Genomic DNA, 25,529 nt, shown 5'->3' on the forward strand with positions numbered 1-25,529 from the left:
CCTTACTGGAAATCGGCTCATAACAATGTAACCCCGCCTTGTGCCCGCCAAAACTGGGCGCCAATTCTGACCAAAGTAATAGGCCAGTTCAAATGGATACTATAGGGTAAAATGTAATTCAATTGGCCACCTCCGTGTGGACCCACATGACTGTGCAACTTTCTGTGTGTGTTACAATCTCATTGGCCACGGGCCCCTATAAAACTTCTACGCCTCTTAGCCTCAGGGTCCAAGTCCCTGCTCCGCTGTGGCTGTGTCGGTATACTTGGACCCAAGCTCGAGCTTGTAAATAAACCCTCCTGTGTTTGCATCGGTGTCAGCTCCTTGCTCTAGGATTCGCAATCTTGGGCACAACAATGCACAAATAAATGGATATATTTATATAATAGAATATTACAGAGCAATTAACATGAATGGATTATATCTAGAATTACCAATATGGCTAAATTGTAAAAAAAAATAATGGCAAATGGAAAAAGGAAGTTGTAAAAGAATACAATAGAAGACATCATGACTAATAACCTAAAAGTCACTAATAACCCCCTTTTCACAGTGATTTTCTGTACTAAGGAAGCAGAAAAGCTAAAATACTCAGTATCTTGTCCTCTCTTACAGCAAATGGTGCATTAGTTCTAGCAAATGAGATCTACTAAAATCTTTGCGTGTCTTTCCCTTCTCAAAGAAAAAAGCAAAATAAGGAGAAGACTTTCTGCCATTGACTCCCGTCTTTTTCTTTTCTGGAATGTGAGCTCCTGAGGTTTGGTAGCCAACTTGTAGCCAGTAGATAGAAAGCCACACACTAGGATAGTGCAACAGAATTATAGATAATGTCACTACCATTTCTGATGACATGACTATGCCACTCAATCACCACTGAGCCACCTTTCCCTAGATTTCTCTTATGTGAGACAAATAACAATTATTTAATGCTTGGTAGAGGGTTTTTTGTTGTTTTTGTTGTTGTTGTTACTTATAGCTGAATGCAATCTAATTGAAACAAGAAGGTACAACATAGTACCATTTATGTAAATTGTTTAAAACACAGAAATGTGTTGTATATTGTTTATAGGTCCATACAGATGTAGGGCATATAAAAAGGGTCAGGAAAAACACATGCTGACTTTAGGGTTGTGGTTACCCTCAGGGAGAAGAGAGTTAGAGAAAGAAGTAAATAAGAAGACTACAATAGTAGCTGTATTTTTATTCCTATAAAAACGGTTCTGAAATAATATCAATCTTTTAAAAAGATCTGGGTAATGAATATGTTTTATTTGCCATATATTTGCATATAGTTGAATCATTTAAAAAGTTTTCTCTAGATGAAAAGAAATGTGAAATTATGTAAATTCTCTAGTTTCCTAGACGGATCCTAGTTTGTTGTGTAGTTTGTGGGTACTGTGATCCATTTCCCCACTCCAGTGAGTTAAAGCAGGGAGGGGTGAAGATCAGTCTATTCTTTTTTTTTTTTTTTTTTTTTTAATAATTCTGGTCTCCAAGCCAGTTTTCTTTTTTTTTTTTAATTTTTTTTTTAAATTTTTATTTATTTATGATAGTCACAGAGAGAGAGAGAGAGGCAGAGACACAGGCAGAGGGAGAAGCAGGCTCCATGCACTGGGAGCCCAACGTGGGATTCGATCCTGGGTCTCCAGGATCGCGCCCTGGGCCAAAGGCAGGCGCCAAACCGCTGCGCCACCCAGGGATCCCCCAGTCTATTCTTTATAAGACTGTTTTATATACAGATCTGTTGCAACTGTAGCAAATGATTGAGGAGAACAGATATCTGGGTAACTCTTATGTTGCAGCAAGGTAAGTAAATAAAAATTCTGGAGAGAGTGATCTAAGAACTTTAGATGTCTGGCTCTAAAGAAAGCAAGCAAGGAAACATGATGATTGGCAGCTGGAGTTGTTGAGGGCAAAGATATAGTATGATAACAAGCCTGAAGAAATAAATCCCAGCTCATGGGCCAATTTGCTATAGGGTAGGCCAGCTTAGGATCAATATTTTTCAATTACATTTAAAAACTATTTCACAATCTAGTATTTGGATGGCAAGCTAGCAATGTTGTAGTTATTAATGTTTAACAAAAGTTTAGCTATACAGATATATATTCTCATGGGAAAAAAGTGAAGAAAAAATCTAAGAGTTTAGAGGGTATAAAGTGAAAAATGAAAGACTCTTCCCCTCCATTCCCAATCCCCGATTCCCATTCCCTGGGGTACTATTAATATTTCTTATGCTTCTAGACCTTTCATGCATAGATTAGCAAATAGATACGCTCTCTTTCAGAACAAATGTGAGATAATACCATACATATTATTATTATTATTATTTTGCAACATACAAAAAAATATGGAACACTTCACGAATTTGCGTGTCATCCTTGCGCAGGGGCCATTCTAATCTTCTCTGTATCGTTCCAATTTTAGTATATGTGCTGCCGAAGCGAGCACAATACCATACATATTACTCAGCAAATTGCTTCTTAAGTCATGTATTGGATCTCTTCCTAATCAGCTCACACAGAATTATTTCATTCTTTTGAACAGCTGCAAGTGTTGTATGAAGTTATCATGTGTATTAAACAAGTTTCATATTGGTGAACACTTAGATTGTTTTTAATTTTTTGCTTTCATAAATAACATTGAAATGAATATCCTGTTATAATTCATCTTTTCTCTACAAGATTAAAAAAAAAACACACTTTTAGCATATTCAAAATACCCACATGTGTCATTTGGAGTTTTTTCTGACTCAATCTTGCATGAAGCTGTCAGCCTTTTCCTTCACAAGCACCAAACTTTGATGGCTAGAGCTTCAAAGTACATTTTAGTATCTGGTAGAGCTGATTCCTCAGCATTAATCAGGACTTTCATAATTTTACCCATTACTTTTGAATATTTATGTTTCTAAACTTCAACACTGTTTTGTTAAATTTAGGATATTTGATCTGTTTCTCTGAGCAGCCTGCCATTATCACATACCCCACCTCATGAGGATTTTCTTTCTTCAGAGACTGAACGAGGAATGTTCTGGTATAAGCAAAAGTCCATGTAATAAACCGTGAAAACCCCCAAACCCTTTTCCATATAGGTCTCCCAGAATATTGGTAATTGGCTTATACCTCCTAGTACAGGAATTATTTGGAGAAACTGGTTCACAGATACTTAAATTTGGAGGTGCTACCAAATAAACACCAGTTTCCCCAATTACCCTTCAATGAGGCTCACTGGTTGACAAGCTCAGAGCCTGCCCCTAACTCATTTCCTGTGCCTTCTGAGGCCTCCCCCCTTCCCTTTCTCTTAAATATGGATATTCAGTTAAGCCTTTCTAATGGGGTGAGGAGAAACAGAGAACAGAATGAAAAGACAGAAAAAAAGAACTTGCAGAAAACAGACAAAATTTAAGGCACTAAAAAAAATATCCTGAAACCTATTATCAATATTCTGAGGCAAGAGAAGATACTGTATTCATGAAATAAGAATAGGAGCCTAGAAAAAGAAACAACCTAAAAACAAGAAGGGGCTTTTAGAAATAACAAAATGCAAGAGTTGAAATGAAATTTTCAAAATTGGAATATAAAGTTGAGTAAATTTTCCAGAAAATGTTTATATTAATAGACAGATGATAGATATATACTTAGATAGATATAGGTGAAGAATTAAAAAGGAGAAAATGAGATGATCAGACAAACGGCATGAGAAAATTTCCAAGACTGCAGGGTATAAATTTCTAAATTGTGGGGCTCACCAAATATAAAGCCCAGTGAATGGAAAAGAACATTATACTGGGCACATTACTGTGGCATTTTGAAACAAAAGGAATATGAAGGAAAATTTAAATAATTCCTTGAAATATAAAAAAATAAATCACATACAAAGGTATCAGAGTCATACAGCATTGGATTTTTGAAAGCAGCACTGAAAGCTGGAAGACAAGGAAACATGTATTGAAATATTTGAAGTAACCTGATTTCTAACCTAAAATTCTATAGCCAGCCAAAGTATCATCCCAAGCATGAGAGGAGAATAAAGCTATATTCACCATGCAGTATCTCAAAATAATTGATCCTTACGTTCCCTTTGCAGAAACTTACATTCACGAAAATATATTCATGAAACCTATATTCATCCAGAAACCTATATTCCTGAAACAGGGAGTGGATGTGAAACTATGAGAACAGACAACTTGCTGAAGGGCATAAGTGCCAAGAGAGAAACAAAGGTAGGGATAAATTTGTAAGGTGATCAGGAGAAAGAGAAGTAGTAAGACAACATAGCAAGGGTTTAGGGAAAGACAGAAAGCTAGATTAGAGCAGGGAAAGGAATGGATGGAAGAGAGGAGAGCTCTCACAGGTAGGCAGTTGAACAGTTTTTGATGTTTCAGAGAAGAAAAAAGGCTGAGTTCTTGGAAAGGGCAGTTTGAATAGAATAAAAGAAATGCAAAAAAAAAAAAAAAAAAGAAAGAAACGGAGAAGCAGGTTTGGTTAAGTCAAGGGAAAGAAGCCAGTTTATAGGGGTTAAAGAGGGATATAAGAAAGCAGAGTAACACAATTCATTTGCTAGTTTTGGTGATGGAAGGAAAACATATTAACAGTAAAGTAGATAGTAGAGGCAAGCTAAAATACTGCTTAAGAAGGAGGAAAGAGGGAGCTCCTGGGTGGCTCAGTTGGTTAAGCATCTTCCTTCGGCTCAGGTCATGATCTCAGGGTCCTGGAATCTAGCCCCAAGTGAAGAAAGAAGGATAATTTATCTGAAATTAGTAAAAAGATTAAGAAGATAAAGGTAGGAACAATTAGATGTTATGTTAAAGTCTGGTTGATTGGGCAAAAGTTAATTTATAAGCAATGATTTGAGTATTCCTATAAATTAACATCTGGAGGAAAAGGTTGGTAGAAGAATAGCAGGTTGAAGGGGCAAGAAGTAGATCTGAAGTATGTTAAATGGGTAGAGCACCTGGGGCTCAGAAAGTGGTCCTTTCTCACAAGAACCACATACTTGCAGCAAAATCTTTATTGGGACCTAATAAAGGGACTGGGTGGTACAAGCAATTTGTTAAATAAGATTATTTAGTCAGAAGAATATAATTATCATCAACACATTTTTTTTCATGAATAGGTAGCTTGGGTGTTCAGTGAATCTGATTTATAATGTTTAGCTTTCAGATATTTTTGTCAATTTCCAGAATAATTTTCTTGCCTTTCTCTTGAGTTTTTGATTTCTATTTTTACTAATTATTATTGTACCTCTTTGTAGTAGTGAAAATTTGCCAACAGGTAGTAAAATAAAACTAATATCCCACCAAAGATGATTGGTTAAATATTCTCAAACACTTTGTATGGTATGATACAATCTCTAAATAAGGTAGAGACATGCTTGATTTATTGTGATTCACTTTATTATACTTTGAAGATATTGTACTTTTTTTTTTTTTTTTACTAAGTGAAGGTTTATAGCAACCCTATGTCCAACATGTTTATTGGCACCAATTTTCCAACAGCATTTGTTTACTCTGGGTCTCCATGTCACATTTTGGTAATTCTTCCAATATTTCAAACTTTTTCATTAATATTATATTTGTTATGGTGGCCTGTGATCAGTGTCTTTGTTTTTTTTTTTTAAGATTTTATTTATTTATTCATGAGAGACACACAGAGAGAGAAGCAGAGACACAGACAGAGGGAGAAGCAGGCTCCATGCAGGGAGCCTGATGTGGGACTCGATCCTGGGATCCAGGATCACGCTCTGGGCCAAAGGCAGATGCTTAACTGCTGAGCCACCCAGGTGTCCCTGATCAGTGTCTTTGATGTTACTATTGTAATTGTTTTGGGGGGTCGCATGAGCTATACTCATATAAGATGGAGAAATTACTTGATAGATGTTGTTTGTATTCTGAATGTTCCACAAACCAGCCTTCCCCCTGCCTCTTACCTTCTCCTTGGGCCTCCCTATTCCTTAAGACACAACAATATTAGAATTAGGATAATTAATAATCCTACAATGGTCTCTAAATGTTCATGTGAAGGAGAGGTTTGCATGTGTCTCACTTTAAGTCAAAAGCTAGAAATGACTAATCTTAATGAGGAAGGCATTTTGAAAGCTGAGATAGGCTGAATGCTAGGTCTCTTGTGCCCAACAGCCAAGTTGTGAATGCGAAGGAAAATTTCTTGAAGGAAATTAAAAGTGCTACTCCAGTGAACACATGAAGGATAAGAAAACAAATATAGAAAACTATATTGCTGAAATGGAGAAAGTTTTAGTGGTCTGGATAGAAGATCAAACCAGTCACAACATTTTCTTATGCCAAATCCTACTCCAGAGCAAAGCCCTAACTCTGTTCAACTCTATGATGGCTGAAAGAGGTGAGGAACCTATTTTCAAAAGAAAAGTTTGAAGCCAGCAGAGGTTGGTTCATGAGGTTTGAGGAAAGAAGCTGTCTCGGTCACATAAAAGTAAAATGTGAAGCAACAAGTGCTGATGTAGAAGCTTCAGCAAACTACGCAGAGGATCTAACTAAGATAATTAATGAAGCTGGCTACACAAAACAACAGATTTGCAACATAGACAAAACAGCTTCAACTGGAAGATGCCATCTAGGACTTTCATAGCTAGAGAGGGGAAGTCAATGTCTGGTCTCAAAGCTTCAAAAGAGAACCTGAACTTCTTATCAGGGGGTAATGCAGCTGATGACTTTAAGTTTAACCTAATGCTCACTTACCATTAAAAAAGTCCTAGGACTCTTAAGAATTATGCTAAATCTACTCTGCTTGTGCTCTATACATGGAACAACAAAGCCTAGATGATAGCACATCTGTTCATAACATGGCTTACTGAATATTTTAAGCCCACTGTTGAGATCTATTGCTCAGAAATAAATATTCCTTTCAAAATATTACTGCTTATTGACAATGTTCTTGGTCACCCAAGAGCTCTGATGGAGAAATAAAACAAAATTACTATTGTTTTCATGCTTGCCAACACAACATCCATTTTGCAGCCCATGAATCAAGGAGTAATTACAACTTTCAAGTCTTTTTATTTAAGAAATACATTTCATAAGGCTATAGCTGTTACACATAGTGTGATTCCTTGGATGGATCTGGGCAAAGTAAGTTGAATGCTTTCTGGAAAGGACTCATCATCTTAGATGCCACTAATATTCATGGTTCATGGCAAGAGGTCAAAATAGAACATTAACAGAAGTTTGGAAGAAGTGGATTCCAAGCCTCACTGATGATTTTAAGGGGTTCAAGACTTCTTCAGTGGAGGAGATACAGATGTGGTGGAAATAGCAAGAGAACTAGAGTTAAAAGTGGAGCCTGAAGATGCGACTGAATTGCTGCAATCTCATGATCGAACTAACAGATAAGGAGTTGCTTCTTACGGATGAGCAAAAAAGGAGCTTTCTTGAGATGGAATCTACCCCTGGGGAAGATGCTGCAAAGATTACTGAAATGACAACAAAGGATGTAAAATATTACATAAACTTCCTCGATAGAGTAGCAGCAGGGTTTGAGAGGATTAACTCCAATTTTGAAAGAGGTTCTACAGTGGGCAAAATGCTATAAAGCAGCATCACATGCTACAAAGAAATCACTGTGAAAGGAAGAGTCAATTGATGCAGCACGCTTCATTGTCATCTTAAGAAATTGCCATAGCCACCCAATCATCAAGCAACCTGATCAGTCAGCAGCCATCAACATCGAGACATGACCCCCCATTATGACTTGTTGAAAGCTCGGATGATGGTTAGGATCTTTTAACAATAAAGTATTTTTAAAATTACAGTATGTACATTTTTTAGACATATGCTATTATATACTTAATAGGCTACCATATATAGTATAAACATAACTTCTACATGCACTGGGAAACCAAAAATTCATTTGACTTACTTTCTTATAATATTCAATCTATTGCAATATCTGCTTTATTGTAGAGGTCTGGAAGCAAACACACAATATCTCCGAGGTATGCCTGTTTATATGTATATATTATGTATATGTATGAGCAAAATAAATGGTGTATATATATATAATAGTGGCTGTCTTTGAGTAGGTTGGATCATGGCAGGGGTTCTAGTGTACTTATTTTTGCTTGTCTACAATTTATTGTTTTCTAAAGTGCACCAATTAATTTAAAGGTGGGACAGCAATAAAAATACAAACAAGGACAAGTACTAAAATTTTTCAGACTTGGGTCTTTCGATATTTTTTCTTTAATTTATAAAATTTAATTTAACCCTTAGTTAACTTCAGCTAACTAATCTCTGGCTATTACGTTTGTTCTATGTTCTCCTCTTATACCACCCCATATCCTTTATATAAAAGGTTACCAAATCATGACATAGTGGAGAGAAACATTGATTTTTAATCAATTTTTATCTTCAATCCATTAAAAACCTTTCCAATCAGTTGTATTGGGTACAATCCTAAATGTTGATTATCTAGATTTTTTTTTCAAATGAGTATACTTTTTGAACATTTAATTTCCCTTGTATTCTGGGAATGGAGGTATGAGTGGGTGGAGGAAACAGCAAAAAACCAAAAAGATACTCAGAGAAGAAAACAAAGCAGAATAAACCTGATCTGTGGCACCTCAAAAATCAAAATGATACATGAAAAAAAAAACCCTCAGAATGGAATATTCATTTATGGAAAGAATTTTTGACGGATCACTTTGCACCCAATTAGTCTGCAAAGTTGTCTTAAAATTAGATCTTTTTCTATAAGGTGACTAGGAAGTATTCTAGGGCCTGGGAGCATAACCCAAAAAATACACAGTAGCTTAACTTAGAATGTATCTTGGAAGGAAAGTCAAGAGGTCAAGGACAATGATGTAGAGGTCAATGTGAAGCAATTAGAGATTAAAGCATGGGGTACTTTTAAGCTGATTTGGCTTAATCATCAATGTTAGAAGCATCTAAAAGACAGTGAGTGCTGGCCTTTATTCAAGACAGCATCCCAGCCTGCCCCACATGGGTTAGGTCACTTCAGAGTTGCACTGGCCTTGTCTCCACATAGACAGTGATTGCCATCGGCAGCATCAAGATTGCAGAGAAGTAGATATCACTGTATATGACAGAAAACAGTTAAAATTTGCATTTAGCCTGTTTCAAAGTTTCCAACTCTGAACCCATGTGAGTTTGTTTGAATGCAGCCCATTGAAATGGAATATTGCCCTCCAAGTAGAGCCAAATCGTGTGCGATCCTATTGCCTTCAGACAATCTCTTATTCATGGATAATCTTTAATCTTTCATGGCTAGCAAGGAGCTGGCTTGGCATTAAGTCACATTGATCTTCAGAGTGGTGCCCTAGTGCTCTGACAGGTTTGCAAGAGGAACCTGGCAGTTAGGATGCCAGACCACCAATATGGAAAGCAAAGTTAGGGGTTGAAAGCAAAGTTAGAGGTTAAGCATCCAACTCAGTTTCAGCTCAGGTCATGACCTCAGTCAGAACCATGGGACACAGAGCTCAAGGTGGAGTCTGCTTGGGATTCTCTCTCCTTCTCACTCTGTCTCTCCCCTTGCGTGTGCTATTTGTCTCTCCCTCTCTAAATAAATAAATTATTTAAAAAAAAAAAAAAAGAAAGTAGAGGCAAATAATTGCTTTTTTGAGGTGATGTCAAGGTTCCCCAATAGAACTGCGTGTTTGTCAAACCTCCATTTCATGGTATCCTTTTGTTTATAGCAAAACAGACCAAAATACCTGTAACTAGTGTGGGCTGATTTGAAATGACACGCACGGGAGTCCCCAGCTGATTTGCACCAAGTTATATTTTCATACTTCCCTGAGGGCAAACTCTATGACACCTCTCACTGAAACGTTCCAGCCGCCACATAGAGGGGAGTACTGTTATTTCCATTTGCATATTACACATAAACAGAAGGAATTACCTCAGTAGCAACTTACTTAAAGGACTGCCTTAGAAACCTGAAGCACTTCAAGAAAGCTAAATCCGAACAATATGGATTTTTTTCCCCCTAATGTAGAAAAAAAGAAAAACAAGAAAACAGCGGGGGCTGAAATATGTGACAAACAATTTGGAAACAGCTGTGCTGATTGCAATAGCCTCCCAATAATATACTGCTTGTATTCTCCTCTCAGTTTGATTCCTTGACTCCAGGAACTACTGAAAAGATACAAAACATTTTCTTATGGCAAGCTGCTTTTACTGTGATCAATTACCTTCCTCCCAAATGCTGTGCTGTGGTTAGAGTCACATGATTAATGTTTAACTCAGGGGGGTCTGAGGTATGCTTTTCTTTTCTTTTTTTTTTTTTTCTTTCTCTCTTTTCAAAAACCACCTTAGAATTGAAAAGTATAGAAAAGGAATTCCAAATACCAATAGCAAATGATTAATTTTCTGGCAGCCATAGACAATACGGAAAAGAAAATTAACTACAGAGTCCTGCAAAATTTGTGAAATATTCTGTAATTTCAGCATGTTTCAAGCCCTGGCAAACCAGAGTCTTTGGAATATAAACCAGAAAATCTCAAATTTTGCGATAAAATCATTTCTTTAAGTCATATTTTATGACCACTACTTCACAAATATTTATTAAGTGCTACTGAGTAGTATTCAGTAGTAGTAATCCTAGTATCTTTGGTGATTTTATGTATTTTATTTTATTTTATTTTTTTTACATTTTAAAATATCTGGAATTTGTTTTCATGTGTAAGTTATGATGGTAGAGTTGTAACATACTTTCTCTTTTGTTTTTTTCATAATTAGCCAGCAACACGGCCCAATTTTATCTCCTTTTACTGAACTGTAATGCTACTTTAAACATCTAATACATGTGCATGCATGTCTGAGACACACATGTGTTTGTTTCTGAGTGTTCTATCTTGTTTCTTTGACCTGTCTGTTCCTGACCTGCTACCACATTGCAATAATTATAGTAATTGTATCATTCTATTAATCTGTTCTTTTCAGGATTGCTTTAGACATTATTGTAACTCATGTATTTTTCCATATGAACTGCCGATAATTTTATACAATCTTAGAAAAAGAGTGGTCCTATTGTTTTGGGGAACCACATTACATTTTAAAAATTAATTTGTGGAGAAGTAGCATTTTTAATATTGACTTTTCCTAAGCAAGAATATAGTATATCCTTCCTCTATTAAAATTTTATAATTCTTTTCCTATAGGTTCTAAGCATAACCTGTGTGTGTGTGTTTTTCGATTGCCCACCTACTCCAGAGCAGCAATCAGTTGCTTTGCTTGACTGAGTGTGGGTTCTTCCTTTGTTTCCTATGCGAGTCTTCAACAAACCATATGATGAGTACACCATCTCTGAGGGTTAAGATTAGTATTTCCTGGGCTCAATTTCATGGTCCTGCTTCTGGTTAGCTCTCTAAACAAGCTCCTTTACTCATCTGTGGTATGCCTGTATCAATTTCTGATCCCATTTTCCCCTCTCACCCTTGCTACGCGTCATTTGGTAAGCTGTATATTTAGTTCTTTGATCAGTCTTTCTGGCTCTCAATCATTTCTGCCTCTCTCTTCTAATGAGCCACAAAGCACATTCAGATATACTTCCAGCTTGGGAGAAAATAGACTGTGCAGAGCTCTCTTCTGATTCCAGGAACTTTAATTCATAGTCCTCCAACAGACAATAGACTACATCTTACTGATTGCCTAATAAAATGAGGAGAAATTGCTCTCTGAATGTGCTATAATTGGATCATGTCTTTGCTCACATGGCATTCAATAGGGATCTAGGGCGATTTAAGGTGCTTTTTTTTGGGGGGGGGGTCTCTTTATTAGAATGAAAAAGATATAAACCATAGTTAGGACATTGGAAACTTTCCACTGTTGTGATGAGTGGTAGATCTATCAATTCAGATTCCACATTTATGGAATCCTTTTACATGTCATTTGGGGTATTGGTGTTCTCACAGATACTATCTGACTATACCAATCTGAGCTTTTCAAAGGACAGCTGTGAGCCCACACATTTGAAATCTTAAAAAAAAAAAAAAGGCTGTGAAAGCTTAAGTCCACACATTAAAATGACCACAGGAATACCTCAGAACCAATAAAAATAGTAAAATAAATGTAGGAGGCATCATTTGCTGAGTTTTTACTATGTATTAGGTGCTGTAAACAATATATGATTGTTGACCTTCATAACAACTGTGTGAGTTATGTATAATTATACATTGTGTGAGGTATGTATAATTATCGCCATTTTATAGAGGAGGAAAACCTGTTTGGGAAGGTATCTTCCCCAAAGGTGCACATTGTGAATGACAGAAGTAGAAACTGAATCTTTATTTGACAAAAGTTTGTTTTCTTTTCAGTACAGTGTTCTGCTTCCTTTCACCCTTACCCTCTACAGAATGCTAAGATTTTTAGAAAAGTTGACTACCTGGTTTTATGATGTAAAACATATTAGAAATAGTGAAATTGAAAGATCTGAGAGACTTCCAGAAGTGCAAAAACTTAGAATTGAAAATTTAGGAGAATAGAAAGCTATTTTAAAAAAACACCTGCCCCCCACCAAATGAATAATCTGGAGACATTGAATGAAGACAAAAATGGTTCTATGTGTTCCCCAATAATTTCTGAAGTTATTACTGGATTATGGCATTAAATAGGGTTAAATTATATTCATTCTATCCTGGTTTAAAATATTGAGAAAATTTCCCAGAAAATTTTAGAGATAGAAAGGATATTTATGGATCAATATATTGAGCTGACTTTACAGATATAAATAATTGAAGCCCAGGAGGTTTCAGAGTTGACCCAGACACTTACTGGTTACTAGCAGAGCTAAGCACAGACCTCTGCCTCTGTTTTCCCAACTCCAGGCTCAGGAGGCTGACAGTTCCTCCTGGCTTCTGCTCCTAACAATACTTTGTAACACCTCCAATAAAGCCTCTCCTAACTACGGACAAAGAAAAGAAATCTCAAAATTTGTCATTGTTGAATTAGATATCTAACTTTTTACTTTTCTATCATATCAATTACTCCATTTTGTTCAATAAATTAGGTATTAGATAAATGCTTGCCTAATCATGATCTAGTTAGAGAGACAGAAATAAGACAACACAGAAAGTTCAGTGTGGTAGAAAGAGTGTTCAAGGAAAAATGGGAGCTCAGAGGACCTCTAATGCAGATGGAATTTAGAAAGAATCCAGGATAGAGGCAGGTGTTCTTGAGTTCAGTTTTGATGGGATGCCTAGAAGCCAGCCGGGTAGGTGAAGGAAGAAATGGCATTTCAGGCAAAGAAAGAGAATATATCATCACACGGAGTCTGTAGAGAAATATCAGATACCTTAGTTTAATTAGGCAGTAGTCAGCAAACTACAGCCAGCTCATGTACCCAATCTAGCCTACTACCTATTTTTTATAAATAAAGTTTTATTGGAATGTAGCCATGTTCATCTGTTTGCATGGAGTGTTTGGCTGCTTTTTTAGTACAATGACAGAGTTAAATAGTTGCCACAGACCATATGGGCTTGTAAAATCTAAAATATTTATTATCTGATGATTTATAGGGAAAAAATTACAGAACTTTGGGTTAGAGTGGATAGAGGCCGAGGGCCAAATTATAAACTGATGGTCCATGGGCTTCATTTGAATGCCATGTTTTATTTAGCCTGTACATTGTCCTCTTATTTATTTAAAAAATATGAAATACTGTCAACATTTGAAAATTAAAGTATTTCACACAAAGATCCAGATTACTAGCTCCCCTTAAAAAATCAGAAATTTTATCAATTCTGGACCTACTTCTCTGCATGAGTTGAGCTGCCCCTTTCAGATGACATGAGCTCTCCATTTTCCCATTGTCCTTCTGCTCCCAGCCTACTTCACCCATCTGTCTACTTTAGCCCTCAGGAATCTAAGTTGACAAATTCCAGAAGAAGCTGGAGATAAAAGTAGGGGTGATTTAATGAATATCTAGGAATGCCTTGCTGTGGAGTTTGGACTTGATCCTGAGGTGCCAGTGAACTGCTGAAGGGTTTGCAACATCCCAGTGACCTCACAAGATTGGCCTTTTAAAGAACAGGACTCTGGCAGCAGCAAAAAAAAAATGGACTAATGGAGAGAAAGATCTAAGACAATGAGGCCGGTTTAGAGGCTGCTGAAGAAGTCCAGGAAAAGATCGAGAAAGGTCTTAACTTAGTGTCAGAGGGAAGGCAAAGAAGAAATGAATATTAGGAATATTTACATGGCAGCCATGAGCATAGCTGGGACCGAGCTACGAGCAGGAGATATTAGATTGACAAAAGCCAGCTACTACTACTGTTCTTGCTGGAATGGTGTGGGAAGGGCTTTAACACCTACCATTTCCTGAACCCACTTGGATCTTTTCAACAGTGTCCTAAAGTCAAGAAGGTGCTGGCCCTATTTTGTGCGGCCTACTCATCAACCTGCATCAAGATGGCTTATGCATCAGGAACTTCAGAAATGATAAATGTTGAAGTGGGGCAGAGAAGCTCTGGAAGAGACTATAAAAAGCATGAAGGCAGAGGCCATGATCTTGCATAACAGATAGAAGCAGAACATCGGGGTGGTTAAATGGAGAAATAACTTTGTCAAGAACCATGAGATCCAATGTGCATCCCAGATTTGGAAAGTTAGTAGATAGATACAGAGAGCTCACAGGGGCTCAAGACAGTACTGAATCCATGTGCTTCTTCTCACTGTTTCATAATTCTGTGTCTAAAACCAATGGTGTCTCTGATGGTGGGAGAGAGGCTGCCTAAGGACCAACCTGGCACTGTAAGAGGAGGCATACCAATCTGCTCAGCTTCCCTGATCATTTCTTGCCTGCTGGAAGGATCCTTGCAGTGAGGATCTATTCCCGTCTAATAGTGGGGAATATCGCTATAAAGAATTGAAATGCAAAAAAAAAAAAAAAAAAAAAAGAATTGAAATGCTATTTTCACTTATAAACAGAGCAATAATCTCAAAACAATTATTTGACAGAAAAGAAACCCAAGTAAATAGAATTTTCTATAGATATTGTCCCAATGTTCTTTAAATGGAGAATGAAAGACACATGGGTTTTCTCTCTTCTGAGAGAAATGGCAGGTTCTATGGTGCATCACATCAAAGGGACCCATAGCATGCCATCCTGCATTTTTAAAATTGTGATAGCCTCCCCCAGCCAAGTCCATCATAACAGTGAAAAGAATCTCTACAGGAAAGAAAGAATGTTACCTCAACAACTCACGAACCTCTATCTAACTCATTCGTCAGAGTTGCTGAGGCAGTTTTCTGAGCACTATATTTTATTAATGTTATAGAGAGATGTTGAAGAATGTCCACAAGGAGTAACTGGAAGAAAAGAGGAAAAGCAAGGAGGTTAAAAAGGAAATGCAGAAAATGTTGTCACTGTAAAGATTACAGTTTCTAAAGCAAAGTCCCAGAGAATACTCAGTATTTGAGAGATCTTGTGATCAACACTCTAAGCAGAGTAATTTTGTTTGTGTATGAAGAAAAAAGAGGGAGAGAAAACACATTTCCAAACAGGAACTAATATTTAGAAAGGAAGCTTACTCGAAGCAAACCAGAACCATTATGCTTGTCTGATGAAAACGGGATTTTCAAATTAGCAAAAATTTGCATTTTATACATAATGCACAGACATTTTCCATGCACAGCATTCAAATATTAAAATCTTTGCAGAACCTTTTATTTAGTGTAATACACGTGTACAACATTTTGCATTGTCCCAGATAAAAATTCATCTTGGGGTGTCATGCTGTGTCAATTCTGAGGAAAGGCATATAAATCCTTATTTTACCAGGACAATAGCTCTGGGTAAGAGGATAAACTAGTCCTCCTTAATCTCTGCTATCCTCCAGCTGACTCTGGAGGGCTACCCACATGGCCAGAGGCTTGAGGAAGAACTGAAGTGAAGCACTTCTAAGAATGATCTTTTCTTTCCCAGTATCTCTGGTCCCATTAACAGAAGAAGTCAAGTAACAGCATGTTCATGGTGCTTTACTATTAACAAAGAGCCCTCTCATTAAGTTTTCATAAAAGTTGCTTCTATATTTTGTTGATGACAGCAATGCAGGTCAAATAAGTCAAGTAATTTGTCCAGGATTGTTAGGAAGTGGGAGTGATAGGGCTTCAATCCAGGCAGTCTTTGGGTCACCTCCTGCTCTTCCCTCTGAACCCCTTGTCACAGCTGTACCTTGGCCATGGAACAGCAATGAGGCTGAGGGGAACCCTTCTTCTTCTTAGTGACTCCTATGTCTGGAGATCATGACATGATCCCTTATGTTCATTTGCACAAAGATCCTTTTCTTGTAGGACCTCTTGCTTTTGACATTTATTCTAATTATTTTGCTTCGAATTTACCAAATATCTGGGCAGTGGCTTTTTTACTAAGTTCTGCCATTTTCTGGCTGAGGAGTCTTGGGCAAATATCTTAACCTTCCTGACCCTTAGTTGTCTCATCTTAAATTAAATAGTGATAAGAAATGTCTATTACTTAGTGATGTTGGGAGGATTGAATGTGATGGTGTATGTAAATCACTTAGTACATAACATAGTAAATGCTCAATAGATATTCAAATTTAAAAAGAAAATAGTATAAAATGGTAATGTACAAGCTCAGGTGAAGAATATTTACTTCTCCAATTAAACTGTGAGCTGTCAGGAGAACAGGCCATTATTTATTTAATGTATCTATATTTAATATATTTTATTTACTTAATTTAATGTAGTCTGTATCCTACCCTGGGGATATGTGTTAATCATTTCAACACACTAATTTCTTAGGAAAACACTACCTTCTCATTGTTCATGATCTCTTAGAAGTAGCATGCTCTTGTTTAGAATGTGAGAAACTAGGGAGCAGAAGATATTTCCCTAAACAGATGGATAGGGGTGGAAGGTTGGAAGGATAAAAGGATAGGGAAAATGCCATAATAATTTGCTAACAATACTCATTGTTAGTGAGATGGAATATAGAGAGCTATTTAAGTCACTTAAATTGATTATTTCTGTTGGGCCAATCATTTTCTGAACTGTGAAATTGTTTTCTGAACCATACCTTGGTGGTATCAGTTACATTACATGAAATAAGAGGCATTTAGTCACACTCATATTATAGATGGCATTAATAAGGCCCAAAGAGTATGTTTAAATATGTCTGAAATATCATTGTCAAACTATTTTATTTTCTCTGAGATTATTATATTCAAAACTTCTTGTGCAATAAATAGATAGATAAATAAATAAAGCTCAGTTAAGTACTTCTCTTTTGCCAAAAAGGTTTAAATAGACACAAATGCTAGCAGCAGAGGAGACTCACTCTAAATATTTTACTAACTAAATCTCTTTTGAGTAAATTCATGACTACTTTTGTTTTCCTCTGGGTCATCTGCATGTAAAGAGGTCACTTTTTGGTGATGTTATCAAAGGAAAAGGTAATATTCTTCACATGTAACTGACTACATTGGGGAAAAACACTGAGAAATAAATAGTCTGTCCACTCAACTCATCAATTAATGGACAATCACTAATCAATCTTGGTAGCTCATCTGATCTCTATAAATTATTCATTCTATAAATATATACTGAGCATCTACTAGTGCAAGGAACTGCGCTGAGTGGTGACATGTTAATGAGGAAAACAGACATGGTCGCGGTCACCGTGGAGTTTACAAAATAGTAAAACATAATAGACAATGAATGAGTAAACAAGTGAATATGTAATTGCAAATTATGATAAGTGCTATGATCAGGGTACAGTATTTAGAATTGCCAGTATTAAATATAAATATTCTTTTTAAAAGTATTCATTGTTGATCTAAAGCTCACACTGCAGTGAATTGTCTTTTTGCTCTGAACATCAGTTTATTTGGGGGAAAAGTAGTGATTCTTATGGGTAAGAGCACAGAGTCAGCCATTCCTCTTATCATAGAAGTTTAGATAAATTCTTTCCAACTTGACAATTACCGTGAAATTTTTCAGATAATATCCATTGCATTAATTATAATGCAGCTCATGGTGAAAAAATGATCTGAGATTACCTTTCAGGTCATGATTTATATAAAAATCATAGAGGAAACAATGAAATTCTGATTTATAGCTTAATTTCTATTTGCTCATTCGAAAAATTTTAAGAATAAATTTATATTCCAATGTAGTTTTTGAACAGAAACTTTGCTTTAAGTATATTTCTCTGGAAAAGCACTTACCTAGGATTATTAATTAGTTAATAGCCTAAAACAAAATCTGATAGGATGATTATAATACAGTAGTTAATAATTCAGAGACTAGTGATGTCAAGCTAACCTTAACTACATGTGGTAATTTATTTCTCCAGCCTGTTGCTGTCTCTTGGAAACTGAATATTTTATCCAGGGTATTTGCTCTACCTCTCTGATTCATATCAATTACAAATTTGACAAGCCTGCAATCTGTCCCTAGATCTCAGTCATTGATAAAAATATTAAATAGAATAAGCCTTTAAATAGACCTCTCTGCCAAGCTGCTAGAAATATTGACTTTTATTGCTACTTAAATCAATAGTCAATTATTTAATTTTGCTTACATCTAAGTTCTCCATGTTAGTCCCAAGTTTCTGATGAGAGGCCAAGTGCCTTGCATAAATCCTAACAAAATTTAGTAGGGATTAAAAATAATCCCTGAATTTGGGTCAAAAATTCAAATTCACTTTTAAAAACATAGAAGCAAACTCATTTACAGGAGGGAAACTAGGATGATGAATAGAATTGGAACTATGTCTTATATAGAACAGAAGTAGGGATTTGCAGAGGAGAAAATTAATTCCTTCTGATAATTTTATTTTTCTAATATATAAATGGCTTTTTTCCTAATATAGAAATGAAAGTTGTCTTCTTCAATACAATATTAATATATCTTACAGCTTTTTCAAAAGAAACCAGAGGTCTGGGTTTTTACGTTAATTCTCCCGCATTTTACATCTGGGCAATAAATTCAGATGTTTCTAAAAACAAAAACAAAACCCTTTGCCAGTCAACACTGGCGAGGCCCATCAAAGCCAGGCTGCTAGTTACTATACTACATGATTCCCGGAAGTTGGACCAGGATCATTGGCTTGAAGATACAGGGAATCAGGTAAGAGATAAGTAGAAGAAAAAACTCACTGCTACTCAAAGTTGTTCTGATTTCCCAACAGACCACCATATCTGGGTAGACTGACCTGCTGCTCATATTGGAAGGCAGTTCTTTTTTTTTTTTTTTTTTTTAAAGATTTTATTTATTTATTTATTTATTTATTTATTTATTTATTTATTTATTTATGAGAGAGAGAGGTGGAGAGACAGGCAGAGGGAGAAGCAGGCTCCATGCAGGGAGCCTGATGTGGGACTTGATCCCAGGACTCCAGGAACAACATACCCTGGGTGGAAGGCAGGCACAAACCGCTGAGCCCCCCAGGGATCCTGGAAGGCAGTTCTATCTGCACCTGGAATGATTGATCTTTAAGGTCCTGACTCATTCTGAGAGTCCATGGTTCCAAATAAAGCTTTCCCTGGGATTCAGAGAGGGGATCTATGGTTGGAAGGTTCTTGAGACTATTTACTGGAGAGGTAGGATGATCTCCATTTTGCAAAATGATTACCATTTAGAGATAGAAGTTCTGAGAAGGAATTCCTGACTGACAAAACAATAAGCACAAAAGAGTAAAGGTGGAAATGAGAGTAGCCTCAGATGAGAATGGCAATGAGAAGATTCTAATGGAATAGTTGGTTTACAGCAACTAAACCTGAGGTCTCAAACTAGCTGCCTTCAGTTATATTTGGCCATTACACTGTTTAAAATTAAAATTGAATCTAAAGTACTTTTGGAGGGCATGCACTCTCCATTTAGCCACTTGTCTCCTATGCTGGTCTATCACAAATTTACATTACTTGCCCAGTCCCCAAAGTGGTTAGAACTCCCCTCCTCTCACCTTGCCACCAGCAATAATTTGTGACTTTTGTAAATTTATTTCCTGAGTCAAATACATGATATGTAAATTTAATACCTCTCAAAAATTATTATATGATTAGGAATTCGAAACTTCAAATAAAAAATAATCTAAAAGGAAAATTGGAGGTTTGATTTGAAGGTAGAGGAGAATTTCATTTATATTTTTGGAAGTCCACACAGTTGGTAATATATCTTATATTTAGCTGTTTGATAAGTTGTCCCCACAGTTTGGGAACCTGGTGCAACCTTTTTACAAATCTGGACACAACTCTGCAGGAGTATTAGGGTTCTATCAGGTCTGGTTGGGCCTATTCTGTTCTGAAATAGCCAATCAAGTCTAAATTATCAGTCAAGCAACTGGTTGGTTGGACAAAGATTTCAATTTTCAATCAATTGCTCGGCCCTCAGAGGCACACACATCTCTAAGATTTATTCACATAATTTTAAATCAGTTTTTGCTGTAATACAAATACCTATGCTTATATAGGGTTTTTACAAGCATCCTCCCACTGGGTCCTCACTGCCTATCTATTCATTCATTCATTAGATGGAGACTTACTAACAATAGAAGGCCAGAATGTAACAGTAAACACAACTTAAAACCTCTATTATGTAAACAGAGGAGATATTTTTATTTCAGTTAAAAGGCATTTATTACTTAAATCATTTTTATTGCAGACACAAAACAAAAATATACTATCTGCATTAAAGATTAAGGAAAAGCGAAAGTATGTAGAGTAAAATGCAAAAGACATTATATATATATGCAACTAATATACAAATGTTATTTTTTGCCTGTGTTAGTATTCAATATGTATTCTTCAGAAACATTATTTTGTAACTTAAAATGTCTTACAGATTTTTCTATGTCATCTACTTTTTAAAGGTTCAAAAATTTTCCCTACTTTGTATATAGTACAATATATTTAATCTCTTCCCTATCAATAGACATTTTGGCTGTTCACATTTTTGTTGTCATTCTACTGATGCACTGTATAGTTATCTTTATCTACATAAGCAAATATTTATTGAGGTATTTCACTAGAAATAGTTTTACTTGGTGCATTTAAAATTTTGGGTGATAGTGACAAAAAGTGTGTAAGAATGCTTGATTTTCTTTATTCTTGCCAATACTGATCTAAACATGAATAAACTTTAAAGCTTGCTAATTGGCTAGATGAAAAAATGTCTCATTTTAATCTATTTTCTGTAATCTAAAAGGAAATGTTGATGTTGTCTGTAAGTAAACATCATTTTACTTGACTATAAGTATTCTGTATATGTATATATACACATATGCAGAGAGATCTATAAATTATTTATACGTATTTTTTATCCAGTTTTCTTTTTCACATGGATTTGTAGTTCTTTGTGTATTTAAAATGCTATTTGTCAAAAATTTTACAATTATTTTCTTCTAGTCTATCATTTGTTTTTTATTTCTTCTGTTATTTATTTTTAAAAATTTTGTATAGTTAATTTGCTTAATTTTTTACTTTATTGTTGTTTAAATTTTATTTAGGAAGACCATTAACATTCCAAAATTATAGAAATGTCTCCTAATATTTTCATAGTTTTTCTTAACATTCAGCTCTGTAACCCATGTAGAGTTTCTTTTTAAGAATGTGTGAATTAGGGATCCCTGGGTGGCGCAGTGGTTTAGCGCCTGTCTTTGGCCCAGGGCGCGATCCTGGAGACCCGGGATCAAATCCCACATCGGGCTCCCGGTGCATGGAGCCTGCTTCTCCCTCTGCCTGTGTCTCTGCCTCTCTCTCTCTCTCTGTGTGTGACTATCATAAATAAATAAAAATTAAAAAAAAAAAGAATGTGTGAATTAGGCATTTAACTTTTTCTTCCAAAGGAATAGCCCATTGCCCCATACTATTTATTAAAACAGCCAATCTGTTGCCTTTATATTGAAAGGACAATTTGGCTTAGGATTCACATTCTTTCCCTCATAAGTGAAAATGTGCTGCTTTTCCATCTTCTGAAATTGAATGTCACTGTGGTCAAGTCCAAGGCCAACCTGATTATTTCTGCTCTTGTAAGTGACTTGGATTTTCTGCCTAGATGGCCCCATAATTCTTTCTTTTAACTTGAAATTCATTAAGTCTGCCAGATTATCTCATGTTGTGGATGATTCCAAATGAAAATTTCCTGGCTTTCAGTGAGTTCCTTAAGTCTTTCAATCCACATATTATATCATTTCAAGAGAATATTGTTTTATGTTTTAAAATATTTTCCATGTGTTTTCTCCTTCAAAAACACTCAAATGTCTGCCATCCATTTCTATTATATTCTTTATAGTCATTATTACATCTTTGTTCTATTCTACTTTGTTTTGGATTATTTCAAGTCTCTTTTTTATGTCTCTGACAGTGTTTTCAGAGAAGTTCATTCTATTTTTGTTGCTTGTAAAGTGTCTTTTATATCTTCAGTAATTTTATTTATCTCTCCAGGCTTTCTCCTGAGCTCTCTTAGTATACTTTTAATCTCCTTTGATTATCTTATGTCTCTTCTTTGAGATCCTGAATTATAGATATAGATATAAATATAGATATAGAGAAAATCTGTATGGACCTTCACGATAATGGAGAATTCTTTTGTCTAAACTTTTCTGTAGTTCTTTGGTAAATTTGTTTGGGGATTATGGGCTCTTCTTTGGATTAAATTAAAAAATATATTTTGCACTTCTGATGAACATGTCCCTGCCCTCCTTTTTGATTATTACACATCTTTAAAAGAGACAGGCTATTTATCAGAGAATTGTATAGGGATACAAGGTAAGGGATGAAATAAAGTTGAGTAAGAGGCTGATTAAGTTTTAATTTGGGTTTTGTTTTGATTATCTATTGTTGTGTAACATCACTCTAAAACTTAGTGGTTTAAATCAACAATCAGTTATTTAAATCAGTTATTTGCAACAACCTGCAAATTGGGCAGAGCTCAGTAGGTTCAGCTCACTTCAGCTGCACCTGGTATTATCAGCTGGGACAAGTGGAATGGGGTTGGGCAGTCAGCCCCAAGGACAGATCACCCACCTGTCTGGGAAGTCTTGCTGGCTATCATTCCCTTCCCAGGTAGTAGTACTCTCCACAGACCAGCTTGACCATCTCATAGCAAGGTGGCTGGGTCCCAAGAGGGAATGTCCCTAGGGACAGGAAATGGAAGCTGCTGGTTTCTTAAAGGCCTGGGTTTGGAAACTGGCACAGCATCTCTACCTCTGCCTTCTGTGGATCCAAGGGGAAGGGAACATAGACTTCATCTCTCCATGAAAGGAATGTCAAAGAATTTGGGGGGCATGTTTTAAAATGCCTCAAACATCTGTCACCAAATCTGTTTCCTTTCTGCTGGGAATACATCCTTTCACAGTCCATGGCATTCAAATTGAGGTGGCATAGAGAAAAGACCCATAAGTTGCAGACAAATTATGTTTTGATTTGGAAATTGCTACCCTCACCCCCCAATGTAAATAGCCTTTGCAGTGTCCTAGCTAGAAAACTAGAATGTTGGTCAGCACGATTTCTACTCATCTTTCATTTTGAAAGGTCAGACTGTTTCCCCCATTTCTCTCTTGGCCCGCTTACCTGATCTTATCTGTTCTCTAAACAACGGAATATTGGCTGATCCTTTCAGTAAGTGATCTGCTGTCAAGTCTGAGAGAAACCAACTTGGCTTGGCATATTTCCATTTCTGGTTCAAGATTTCACATTATTGACAGTAATACTTCATACTAAATCTTTCATAGTTTATGGTTTGGAACGGTGGCTATTTGCATTTCATGGACTATTAAAAGTTTCTATTTTTCAATGTTTTTCTTAATTTTAATTTGTTTTGAGGCTAGAGAAATAATTTATCCTGATGTCTTAAGCAGAAGCTCCATATGAACTTTAGAATAATCCTAAAAATATCTGTTGGGATTTTAGGAGGGAGATTATACTGAATGCATAGATTACTTTGTGGGAGAGTTGACTACTTTACAATATTGAATCTCCCCATCCTATTTCACAGCAGGTCCCCCCTTTATTGAGGTGGTCTTTTTTGTCCTTTACTAAAGTTATTATCTTCTCAGATATCTTGTATATTTATTACTTAGGGCTATTCTAATGATTTTAGATTTTAAAATGCTAATGGGAACAAAATAATGTTCCCATTACATTTTATCATCAGTTGTTGTTAAAGTCCAGGAAAGCTATTGATTTTTGTGTTGATTTTCTGTGCCACCAAATTTCTGAGCTCTCTAATATTTCCCCACTTGAGTCTCTTTTATTTTTGTGAAGATCTATTTGTTCATTTGTGAGAGAGAGAGAAGGAGAGAGAGGGAGGGAAGGGGCAGAGGGAGAGAATATCCAAGCCCACTTCTGAGCACAGAGCCTGCAATGCAGGGTTCGATCCCATGAGTCATAAGATCAAGCCCTGAGCCAAAACCAAAAGTAAGACACATAACCCAGGTTATGAGCAACCCAGGTGCTCCAAGTCTCTTATATTTTTAAGTAAATTATCATGCTTATCATATCATATATCATTTTTTGTATTGTAATTTTACTTTGATTTTTATATTTTTAATTCCTATGATTTTACTTTTTTAAGTTTTTTTAAATTAATTTTTATTTATTTATGATAGTCACAGAGAGAGAGAGAGAGGCAAAGACACAGGCAGAGGGAGAAGCAGGCTCCATGCACCGAGAGTCCCATGTGGGACTCGATCCTGGGTCTCCAGGATCGCGCCCTGGGTCAAAGGCAGGTGCCAAACCGTTGCGCCACCCAGGGATCCCACTTTTTTAAGTTTTAACTCATCCCTGTCTTATGGATATAAATAGTCTTTTGTATCCATCTTAGTAAATAATTAACATGTTTTAGGCTTTGGTTTCCTGCAGTTTTGTTTCCTTAGAACATTGGTCTTATCTGTTTTCAAATCTATGTTTTCAGCACAATCTCACTTCTAAATTCCTAATAGATTTATATATTTTTCTATTTTAAAAATTTTAAAAAATATATGTAGAGAGAGCACAAGTCGTGGAGATGGAGAAACAGGCTGCTCATTGGTCAGGGAGCCTGATGTGGGGCTCAATCCCAGGACCCTGGGATCATGACCTGAGTGAAAGACAGACACCCCACTGACTGAGCACCCAGGGACGCTAGTGTAGTATATATATATATATACTAAAGCTGCTCTCTTTATGAAATTAGAAAACAGACTGAAGAGGGTGACTGGTTTACTCAATGGTATAAAATTAGTAAATGACAGAGCCATCATCTAGACTTCCAGACCAGCCTTAACTTCTTCATGAAAAAATAAAACATACTATCCACACGAGGTGTGTTCTAGATTAAATTTTTTTCCACCAAAACATTTACCAGAATTACTAATAAAAAGAAAATTGAATGTATATGTATAAATATTTCTACTTTTCTTATAAATATGCTAATGAAAAGGCTAAAAGTAGACTGCTATAAGAAAAAGACAATGCCTAAAAATCTAAATGGTCAACAGTTACATAATTAAGAATTCACTCACTTAGAAGATATTCTGATGTCCATAAAAACAAAGTAGGCAGGTGAAGATGGGGTTAAAGATAAAAAAAGATAAATT

General features: G+C 36.0%; 1 protein-coding gene and 1 non-coding gene across 3 annotated transcripts in view; both read right to left on the reverse strand.

The window, feature by feature from the left end:
- Positions 1-25,529, reverse strand: part of SLC9A9 (solute carrier family 9 member A9) — a 537,539-nt gene that overhangs the window by 329,175 nt on the left and 182,835 nt on the right. The gene's annotated exons all lie outside the window — the stretch shown is intronic.
- LOC112909460 (U6 spliceosomal RNA) lies at positions 2,345-2,451 on the reverse strand. The gene has a single exon (XR_003233122.1). It is a non-coding gene; the product is annotated as a U6 spliceosomal RNA (small nuclear RNA).

Source organism: Vulpes vulpes, chromosome 11 (assembly GCF_048418805.1).
Source record: "Vulpes vulpes isolate BD-2025 chromosome 11, VulVul3, whole genome shotgun sequence".
Lineage (NCBI taxonomy): Eukaryota > Metazoa > Chordata > Mammalia > Carnivora > Canidae > Vulpes > Vulpes vulpes.